Source organism: Pituophis catenifer, unplaced genomic scaffold (assembly GCF_029215685.1).
Source record: "Pituophis catenifer annectens isolate HBS135680 unplaced genomic scaffold, rPitCat1.0.hap2 SCAF_6, whole genome shotgun sequence".
NCBI lineage: Eukaryota > Metazoa > Chordata > Lepidosauria > Squamata > Colubridae > Pituophis > Pituophis catenifer.
This window is the reverse complement of record NW_027256886.1, coordinates 91,721,368-91,731,175: the sequence shown is the minus strand read 5'-3', so window position 1 is coordinate 91,731,175 and position 9,808 is coordinate 91,721,368.

Sequence of the window (9,808 nt, the reverse complement as noted above, 5' to 3'; positions counted from 1 at the left end):
GACCTCGGAAGGATAGAAAGCTGAGTCGACCTTGAGCCAATGAGAATCGATCTGCCGAACTGCTGGCAGCTGGCAGTCAGCAGAAGTAGCCTGCAGTACTGCATTCTCACCACTGCGCCACCACAGCTCATTAGATGATGTTGATCCATTGAAGTCGATGCTGGGCCATTTTTCAGGGTCAAATCTGATTATGCTACATGGCATTTTCTTTGTACGCTAGATAATCCGTGACCCGTTGGGTTCCTGCAAGGTCCCCATTGACTTTCTCCTTGCGAACTTCCCAGGAAAGAAATTGCAAGTCCAAATCTGTGCTCCGGCCATCAGCCGAGTCATAAAAATAAATAAAAATAAATAAAATAAATTGGGTGATCCCCATTGATTTTTTTTAAAAAACTTGCAAGCTTCTGAGGCCTCCCCACTGACTCATGGGAAGATGTCAAGGAACATGGGAATTTGATTCCCATGGGAGTCACAAGTCCTGGCATCCCGTAAAATTAGCCTGTGTGAGATATGTTGGTTGAAAAGATTTTGCTCTTTGATGCGCTGTTTCACCCAGTTAAAAGTTACAGACATGGGAGATTATGTAGAAAATGTCATGAACTGAATCTCAGAATTTCTTAAAAAGCAGTTCTTCCTTTGATCTAAGATTTTGTCTCCCAAGTTTTTTTGAATATTCAGTTTTGTTGTCATTTAAACCAGATCAATAACTTTAAAATGCAATCAAATGAGACTGGCCAAAATATATTCCATAGAAAAGCACAGTACATCTGAGCAAATACCCTAAGGATTTACCAGCTTATTATGCGAATTCCCTTTTGTAGCTTTTTTTATGCAACACCAAACTGAAAAATTAAACTTGACTAATGATGCAGTTGCAACGCAGGCTTAATTTTAAAAATGCACTTCGTACTTTTGCCTGTTAAATTTTGGCTGCATGAGCTGCATGTTATTGATAACTTAGAACATCTCATTAAATGGTTTGTTAGTCTATAAAATCTGCCCCTTGCTGATTTTTTTCAGTCAAAAACTGGAATATCCCAGCTGTATTTTAGCTATACCTGCCCACTTGATAGCCAAGGTGACCCAAATCTTCATTATTATTTTCATGGCACCCAGGTGTTCAGCATACATAGTTATCTAATTTGATGCCTATCCTTATCTGTTGTTCTAAGAAATAACGATTAACTTGATTTCGAGATAGCTGCAGATTTTACAGTGGCTTGTGGTAACCTGTCCATTTCAAACCTAACTCTATTCTTCCTATATAGTAACACCAGCTGGCACGAACACTAACATCCCTGGTGCTAAGTTGCAGTGCGAGTTCTGTAATTCTGAATAATTACAATGTGCGAGCCTGGCCTTACGGTTGGTAAAATATAGTTTACAGTTCTCTAAGGTGTAATCCAGGCCATTGAGAGAAGTGATCTGGAATCATAGTTGCAGAAAAATATATGTTGCATTAAGTCCTCCTCCTCCTCCTCCTCCTCCTCCTCCTCCTCCTCCTCCTCCTCCTCCTCCTCCTCCTCCTCCTCCTCCTGAGATGCAAAGTTTTGGCTCTTGCTCTTTTGCCAGCTTCATCCATTGTTAATTGATGTTGTTGTAGGGCAGTGATAACTAACCTTTTTGCCATTGTGTGCCAAAAGTGGGGGGAGCCTGGGAGGGTCACGTGCAAGCATATCCACACCCATAATTCAATGCCCCCCACACCCCGCCCCCCGTGCTTTTGGCACGCAATGGCAAAAAGGTTACTGGTAGGCCCATTTTTCACCCTCCCAGGCTCCAGAGGTTTTCTTGGAGCCTGGGGAGGGCAAAAACAGCCTCTCCCCCCACCACCCAAGGCCCTCCGGAGGCCGGAAACTGCTGTTTCCTGACTTCCAGAAGGCCCAGAAGGCCAGCTCACACCTGCGCTTTGGAGCTGAGCTAGGGCAACACTTGCGTGTCTATAGATATGGCTCCGTGTGCCACCTGTGCCATAGGTTCGCCATCACGGTTGTAGGGTGTCTTTGATGTGGTCTCTCCATCTTCTTCTGGGTCTGCTTCATGTTCTTTGACTTTCTCTTTTTGTATATGCCTCGAACTGCATTGAATCCCACAATATTAAGACTTGGCTGTATAAATCCTGTAGGGCTGGGTATGTTTCAGAAAAGATTCCTAAGAATGGATCTGGAATAGGAAGAGTGCAAAGACTGGTTTTTTTCCCTTTTCAAAAAGAAAAAAAAGACCTGTCCTCTTTAAAGAGATGTTCCATGGTGTGTGTCTGAACGTATTCCAAAACCTCTGTTCAAATTCATTTTCAAAACACGTACGGCCTTAGTATAAAAACGTACCAAACAGTATTGCCCAAACCATAGCAGATGATCAAGAATCGCACGTACAAATCCTTCATCTTATTAACATGCTTGTGCAAGTACTTTTTTCCCTCTCGGTCTCTTCCTTGCTTTCATGTGTTCAAATAGTGTGGTAAGAGCAGTTTCAACAATTGGTTGCGGTTCCTAGCAAAGCTCAAAAGCTGCTGATGCAACTAGTTGGATTTTAATAGATCATTGACCCATCTATAAGACTCTGACCACTTTACAGATAAAGAGGGAATGTTCTATTGGCTGCCCATATGGGGAACATATTGGGAAATGGTGTAATAATTAACTGTGCTAATGGAAATGTGCCTTTTCACTTCCAACCAGGATATGTGAGTGGCAGATATTTTTCCCCCATTCAGTAACATTAACCTTTTTTTTTTTTTTAACTGTATTGCACGGTCAAAATGTAAGTTAGAATTTCAGGTGGCCATTAAGCCCCCAGGGAGATGCAGAAACGTTGAACCAAGGGGACTCTCAACAGGTGGCAGTACCTAGCTTGGCTGTAGCTTAGTCTAAAAACCAAAGTAGGGGTAGATTTGATTGGAATTAATGGAAGATCCCACCACCCCAAGACTATAGGCTACACCCCAGGACTATAGGCTACACTGGCAATTAGAACCAAAAAACGGAGGAAGAAGAGGAGCAGAAAGGAGGAGGAGGAGGAAGAAGGAGAAGGAGAAGAGATGATGATATGATGATCATGATGATTCACAAGGAATTCACATTCACAATTCACAAGGAACTGAACAACACCAAAACCAACAGGGAGGCACCTCAAATGTCATTACATCCCCAAAATCTCCCCTGGCTTGGCTATTGGTAAAACATTCTTTTAATAATAAGAATAACTTTTGCCAGGCATGCCATATGGCATGTTTATTGTCAAGAATACTTTTGGGGTTCACTAAACCAATCTTGTTAGGTTAGACTTGAGTAGAAAGGTAGGATATTAGTTGATTAGATAATCAATAAAATCCCCCAGAAGGCAACTTTCGGATTAATGGTGGGGGATGATGTGTACTGGTCAGCCCTTTGAAAGGTGGCCGCCTCTGGCTACTCTCCGTTGCATGTCTACTTTGACCTTCAGCCTACTCTTTATCCAAGAGTACTGTATGTATATGCGGTCTATAGAAGTGACTAGGCAAATAATCCCTGTCTAGGGATGAAATGACCAACAAGGATGTATGTAACAAAACCTAGGTTAGGCCTCTCATAGCTGCAATTATCCAGATTCGATTTTATCTAAGAACTTGAGCAAATTGTTTGACCAGTGCTGCAGTGTGCTTGCTCAACCCTTGTCCTTCTTGGCTCACAGCAGCAAAGCCATCAAGCCTCCACTGGAGGATGGAGGCTTCCTAAATATAGTGATCAAACCAGGTTAGAGGCCACCTTTTTTGGGCCACGCATGATTTTGGAGCTGGAGGCCAGATAAGGCCAGAGCATACAATTGTTCCACGCCTTCCTTTGCAAGACTAAACTTATTGTTAAGCCTACTTCAAACTAAAAAAAGTAGTTTGAAGTAGGCTTAACCGTAAGTTTAGTCTTTACCTTAGAATAGTCAGAAACCATAGTACTGATTTTGATCATTATGCATTTTCCCCTCAAGTCTAGGAGTAGAAAATTTAAAATGATGATGTTCTTCATGTAGAAGACCAGAGCTAACAACTGCTACTTTGACTTAGTTATCCTGTTTTTCACATGGATCAGAGATAAATGCTATCTGGAATATACTGTATTTTTCAGACTATAAGATATATATAAGACACACCAAGATTTCGAAGAGGTAACTAAGAAAAAAAAGGTTTTGCCCTCCCTGGCCCCCAGGAGCACTCTGCAGGCCTCCCAAACCCTCTGCGTCCCCCGTTTTTGCGAAAAACAGGTCCATTTTTTCACAAAAATGGGACGAGCGGGACGGGGCTTCGGGAGGCCAAAAATGGCTGTATTCCGTGTATAAGACGCACCAACATTTCCAACCTCTTTGGGGGGGGCGGAGTGCGTCTTACACTCGAAAAAATACGGTAAACAGTATTCACACAAAATAGCAGGGTGATAATAACTGGCAAGATGGGCATGGATGGCTCATGATTTAGGATTCATCATCCATAACGGTAATCTATATACAGTATATAAAAGCGAAATCCACTCACTCATCACGAAATCTCCAGAACGGTAAAACCTACAAACTTGAAATTTGGTACATATGTTCCTCTTGGCGTCTAGGTGCTCGCTAAGAAAGGATTTTTCAAAATGACCATAATTAATATTTCATATACAGTATATTCATATACAGTATATTCACATGCTCTGATGCTAAGGAGTTAGAGGTTCTATTTCCCCTCCCCACCTGAAAAGTTCCAACTGCCGGTTGCCTCACATTCCGTTACCTCAGTTCACACTGGCAGACGTTCCACTCCTTCACTCAGGAGCGGTCTGGGGCTCCTTCCAATACTAAACATCCCTACCTCACCAAAATGTCTACGCCTTCCACCTATGGAATTGCTTCCAAACTCAAGACGGCGGGAGAGATATTCCCTTATGAGTTTCAATCACCGACCACCGAAAATATTTCAAAAAATATAGTTCAAAACAGCAACGTGCTTGTAAAGTGAACAGTTTGGAAAACTAGGTATTGTCTAGTACCGTGATGGCGAACCTATAGCACGTGGGCAACAGATGGCGCGCGTAGCCATATCAGTGGGCACGCCAGCTCAGCTCTGGCGCGCATGTGTGCACCGGCCAGCTGATGTTTGGGCCTTCTGGGCCCACTAGAAGTAGGAAAGCTGTTTCCTGCCTCGGGGGGGGGGGTTCTTTCTCACCTGGCTCCAGATCCCCTCTATGCATCTGGGGAGGGTGAAAACATTTTTTGCTGTCCCTCCTAGAGAGGCCCTGGAGGCTGGGGACAGCAAAAAAGTCACTTCCTGTCAAACCAGAAGTTGGGAAACGGGCCGTTTCGGGCCTCCAGAGGGCCTCCGAGGGGGTTGGGGAAGGCTGTTTTCGCCCTCCCCAGATGCATAGAGGGGATCTGGAGCCAGGTGAGAAAGAAAAACGGGCCTACTGGGCCATCACGTGCCAGGAGCAGGGGTGGGAGGGGGGGTCACGTGCGCAACGTGCAGGGCGGGACACAGAATTATGTGTGGGCACGCGCACACGCAAACCTCCCCCGCCCCGCCCCTCCTGGCACGTCATGGCAAAAAGGTTAGCCATCACTGGTCTAGTCTAATGAAGAGAACTAGAATGACATGACAATTGTAGTCTAGAACTTGAGGGTTTGTCACAGAGAAAGGGGGGGGGGGTGTCAACCTATTCTCCAAAGCACCTGAGGGCAGGACAAGAAGTAATAGATGGAAACTAATCAAGGAGAGAACCACCCTAGAACTAAGGAGAAATTTCCTCACAGTGAGAACTATTAATCAGTGGAAAGGCTTCCCTCCAGAAGTTGTGGATGCTCCATCACTGGAGGTTTTTAAGAAGAGATTGGACAACCATTTGTCCTCAATGGGATACAGTTTGCTGCTTGAGCAGAAGGTTGGACTAGAAGACCTCCAAGGTCCCTTCCAACCTTGCTATTCTATGTTAAACCACTTCCATAAGTTCAATAGACGATTTTCACCAGCCAAGAGGGTTCCACCTTGTAGATGCAGACCCATAGAAAACCCAATTTTTTTCCTGTGTCTAAGGTAACATAAATATGCAACTAAAAGTATCAGCAAGTGATGTCAGACCTGCTTCAAGAGCCCTGCAGAAGTGGGTCTACAGATTAAGGGACCGGTCCCAGAAAACAATTGACAGATCAGAAATGGCAGGCCACGATTTTCACTTTGTTGCCTTTTTGCTTAATATGTGTTCTCCTTCAAGTAATCTTCCAAGGGTGTTTTGCTGAGCAATCTCAAGATCAGAGTGGATAAAAATCAATGATTTTTTTAAAAAAATCAAAAAAAATCAGATTCTTTTTATTTAAATCGGATTTTTTTTTATTTAAATCGGATTTTTTTTTATTTAAATCGAATTTATTTTAATAAAAAACTTTTGGGGTAAAAATCTATCGTAAGATAGTTTTCTATTTAAGATACATAATTTAGTTTATTCAGCATGAAATGGAGCTTAGTTATGTAGCATGAGGCTGTATATTCTGCAACACTGGGACTATCGGTGAGTCAACAGTGGGTCAAAGGAGTAGCAGAGATGACAGTTGCTCTTTAAAAATTATGATTTAAACGAGTTGATTTAAATCAAGCCTTTTTACTAGCGAGTTAAATCATGATTTAAATTGTGATTTAAATCAACTCGATTTAAATCAAATCCACCCTGCTCAAGATTTCCAATGAATAAATACTAACTGAGGATTCTGAAATTTTGAGAACATTACAAAGTTACAAATCTAAAATAAAATATCCCCTTTTTACTAGTAAATGTAATTTATCTACGAACGAGGATGGAGTGGAATTTCAATTTTTTTTTTTGCCTGAAATATTTACTTTTGTTATTCTTTTTTTACTTTTGAACTCTCCCAACAGATAGCAAATTCCATCTTGCTGATAGTAGGTCACTGCCTAAAATTTCATCATGTCTCTTGTTAAACATAGCATAACCTTTAATCTGTGATTGGCTATTACTGATACACAACTGTTTATGGAATTTTCCCAGGATTATAATACAGAATAAACATGTTTGAGCCCAATCAAACTGACTTAACTCCTACAAATTTTATTTAAATATTTAAGCATTAAATTTGTTAGCTGAAACTATTCTTCATTGAATTTAAGAGTTTCTCTTTTTTTTTCCCCCCTTTACTTGATCCTTGAATTCTCATCTGTTAATTCCATCCTTGGTTTATTTGGTTTGGTAATCTACAAATGTTTGTAGTGATTTCATATTGTATTTTACTGCAGTGAAAAAGATTGGAACTCAATACCTTTTTTTTTCTCTCCCTTATCCTACACCAGTGATGGCTAACGTTTTCTGGAGCGAGTGCCCAAAGCGCGTGCAGCCCCAGAACATGACTTTGTGCCCCTCCTACATGCGCCCCCCCTGCATGCACCTGTGGCCACCACACACACACACCGCATGCAGCTCCCCGCATGCCCCACGCATGTGCACTCGCCCTCCCGCTCGCGCCCTGCCCCCTGCATATGCACGCCGGAAACCTGACCCCCAGCTGGCCGGCAGGAGGTGCGCGTGTATGCACGGTGGAGCTGAACTAGGGCGACGGCTCGCATGTCCACAGAGAGGGCACTACATGCCACCTGTGGCATACATGCCATAGGTTCACCATCACGGTCCTACACCTTTCTTTTCCTTTTCTTTCCATCCCCTGCTTCCCTACTACCTTTATTTTATTTTCATTTTCATTTTATAGTATGATAATCTCAATAAAATGTATAGGGGGGAAAAATAGGATAGGGAAGGAGGTTTTCAGAATTTTGTCTGAGATGGCTTGTAAATGACCAATGTTGCCACCAGATGGTCTTCGTTGGGACCTGTAGGTTTCTGCATCGGTCATCTTCTGTTCTTAACTCTTCTAACTTATTACCTGTATACTGTAGTAATAAAATATTCCTGGTATCAGTGTCTGTGGAGATTCTCCATCATCCAAGTCATGGTTGAGCCAGAGTTGCTTTTCCAAAAGGCAAGTGGGCTTTCTTCTTATTTACCTTGAGAAAGTTTCGCTTCTCAGTCAAAGAGCTTCTTCAGTTCGGAATGAAAGAAGCTTCTTAGATGAGAAGCGAAACATTTTCAAGGAAAAAAACCCCAAGAAAGTCCAATTGTCTTTTGGAAAAGCACCTTTGGGTTTAAGGGATCAATTGTCAACCGTCCCATTCAGTCATCTAGCAAAGAAAGACTCCTGCCCATTATACTTCTGGAGTATACTTTAATGAAGCTTAAACAGTTAAGAAGTAGCGTAAGCTGGCTCTGACGTTTTCCCGTGCAAACAACACAAAGGAAAGTTCCCAGTATTGCTCTCTTCATCTTTTTCGGCTGCATTTATTTAATGACTATAAGCCAGGGGTGTCAAACTCAAGGCCTGGGGGCCAGATTGGGCCCCCGGGGTGCTTAGATCCGGCCCACAGGGCCACCCTAGAAACAGCAAAGGACCAGCCCGCGTTGCCTCTGCCAGTGAAAATGGAGGTCTGGTGGCCCTCCCGACCTCCGTTTTTGCAGCCAGAGGGTTGCAGGAGGTTGTCGTAGCCAAAAAGGGAGCTTAGGAGCCTGTTTTCGTTGGCAGAGCGCTCGGGCCAGCACAGGCGCCCCTGATATGAGTGACGTTGAGCTGACATTCCCCCCCCTCGCCCCGAGGTCAAACACAACCCTGTCCGGCCCTCAATGAAATCGAGTTTGACACCCCTGCTATATGCAGTTTTAAGAAAGGCCGACTAGAAATCCTTAAATGTTTTTGTATTTGTATGCAATTGTGTAGCGCGAACCTAAAAAAATACCATTATTTCTGGAAATCTTTTCTCCCCCCCCCCCCCATTTTTTTACTTTTTATATTTTATAAACGCTGTTTACAAAAGCGGAATGAAAAAAAAATGTGATTCCGATGTCCAAAAGTTCAGGACATTTTGCTTGAAATAATGATTATGATTCAAATTACCTTCAGAGGGACTTCTATCTTAGTGCTTTTCATTGGAAATATAAGCTTCGTATTTAACTCTTGAAACTGGAGATTAAGTGATCAAGTTCCTCATTATGGTTGGATGATGCTGTAATTTTCTGCAACTGGATTAAGTATAAAAAATATGCATTGCCATCCCATGGAGGTTTCTGAGGACATGGTGACCTCTAATGGTTAGATAAGCATCAACATTCAACATTTTTGCCTATATCGGGAAAGCGATTAGTGTATGCTACTGAACTCCTATTTTAGAAGACAACTGGAGATCGTTATTAAAATGCTTAATCGGCTTTTTGTATGTTTTTCAATTCTTCCCAATAGAACAAAACCTCTGAGATTTCTACAAGAGATATTGGATTCCTGACTCCCAAACTCTACCAGAGTATATTTTGCCATAATAGTCAAAAATTGCTGATGCAAGAAATCAACTTTTTACGCTTGGTAACGTAACACAAAGCTTGAAGTTTCCAGTAAGGTGAAAAATGGTCTACCTCATTTCAACAGAGAAAATTGGGAGATTTTCATCTTTGACTTTTTCATTTCATGGTATTGAACAACACTGGATATTTTACCATTTTTAAAAACAACAATGTTTCAGTGTATACATCGTGTTCCCTTTTTCTTTGTCTATATTGATGGAGGTCAATGGTTTAGGAGGAGCTTTTGACAGTAAATTAAAGAATAAAAAGGTAGAATGACCATTGTATTCTCTAAGAGTTTCAAAATATAAAGTACAAAATAAAATTAATTTTGAAATACAGAGAATATAAACTCCAAGAGGACTATAAATTCAATGTTTTTAATCCATTGATGAAATCCATTTTGAGTATTTTTATGA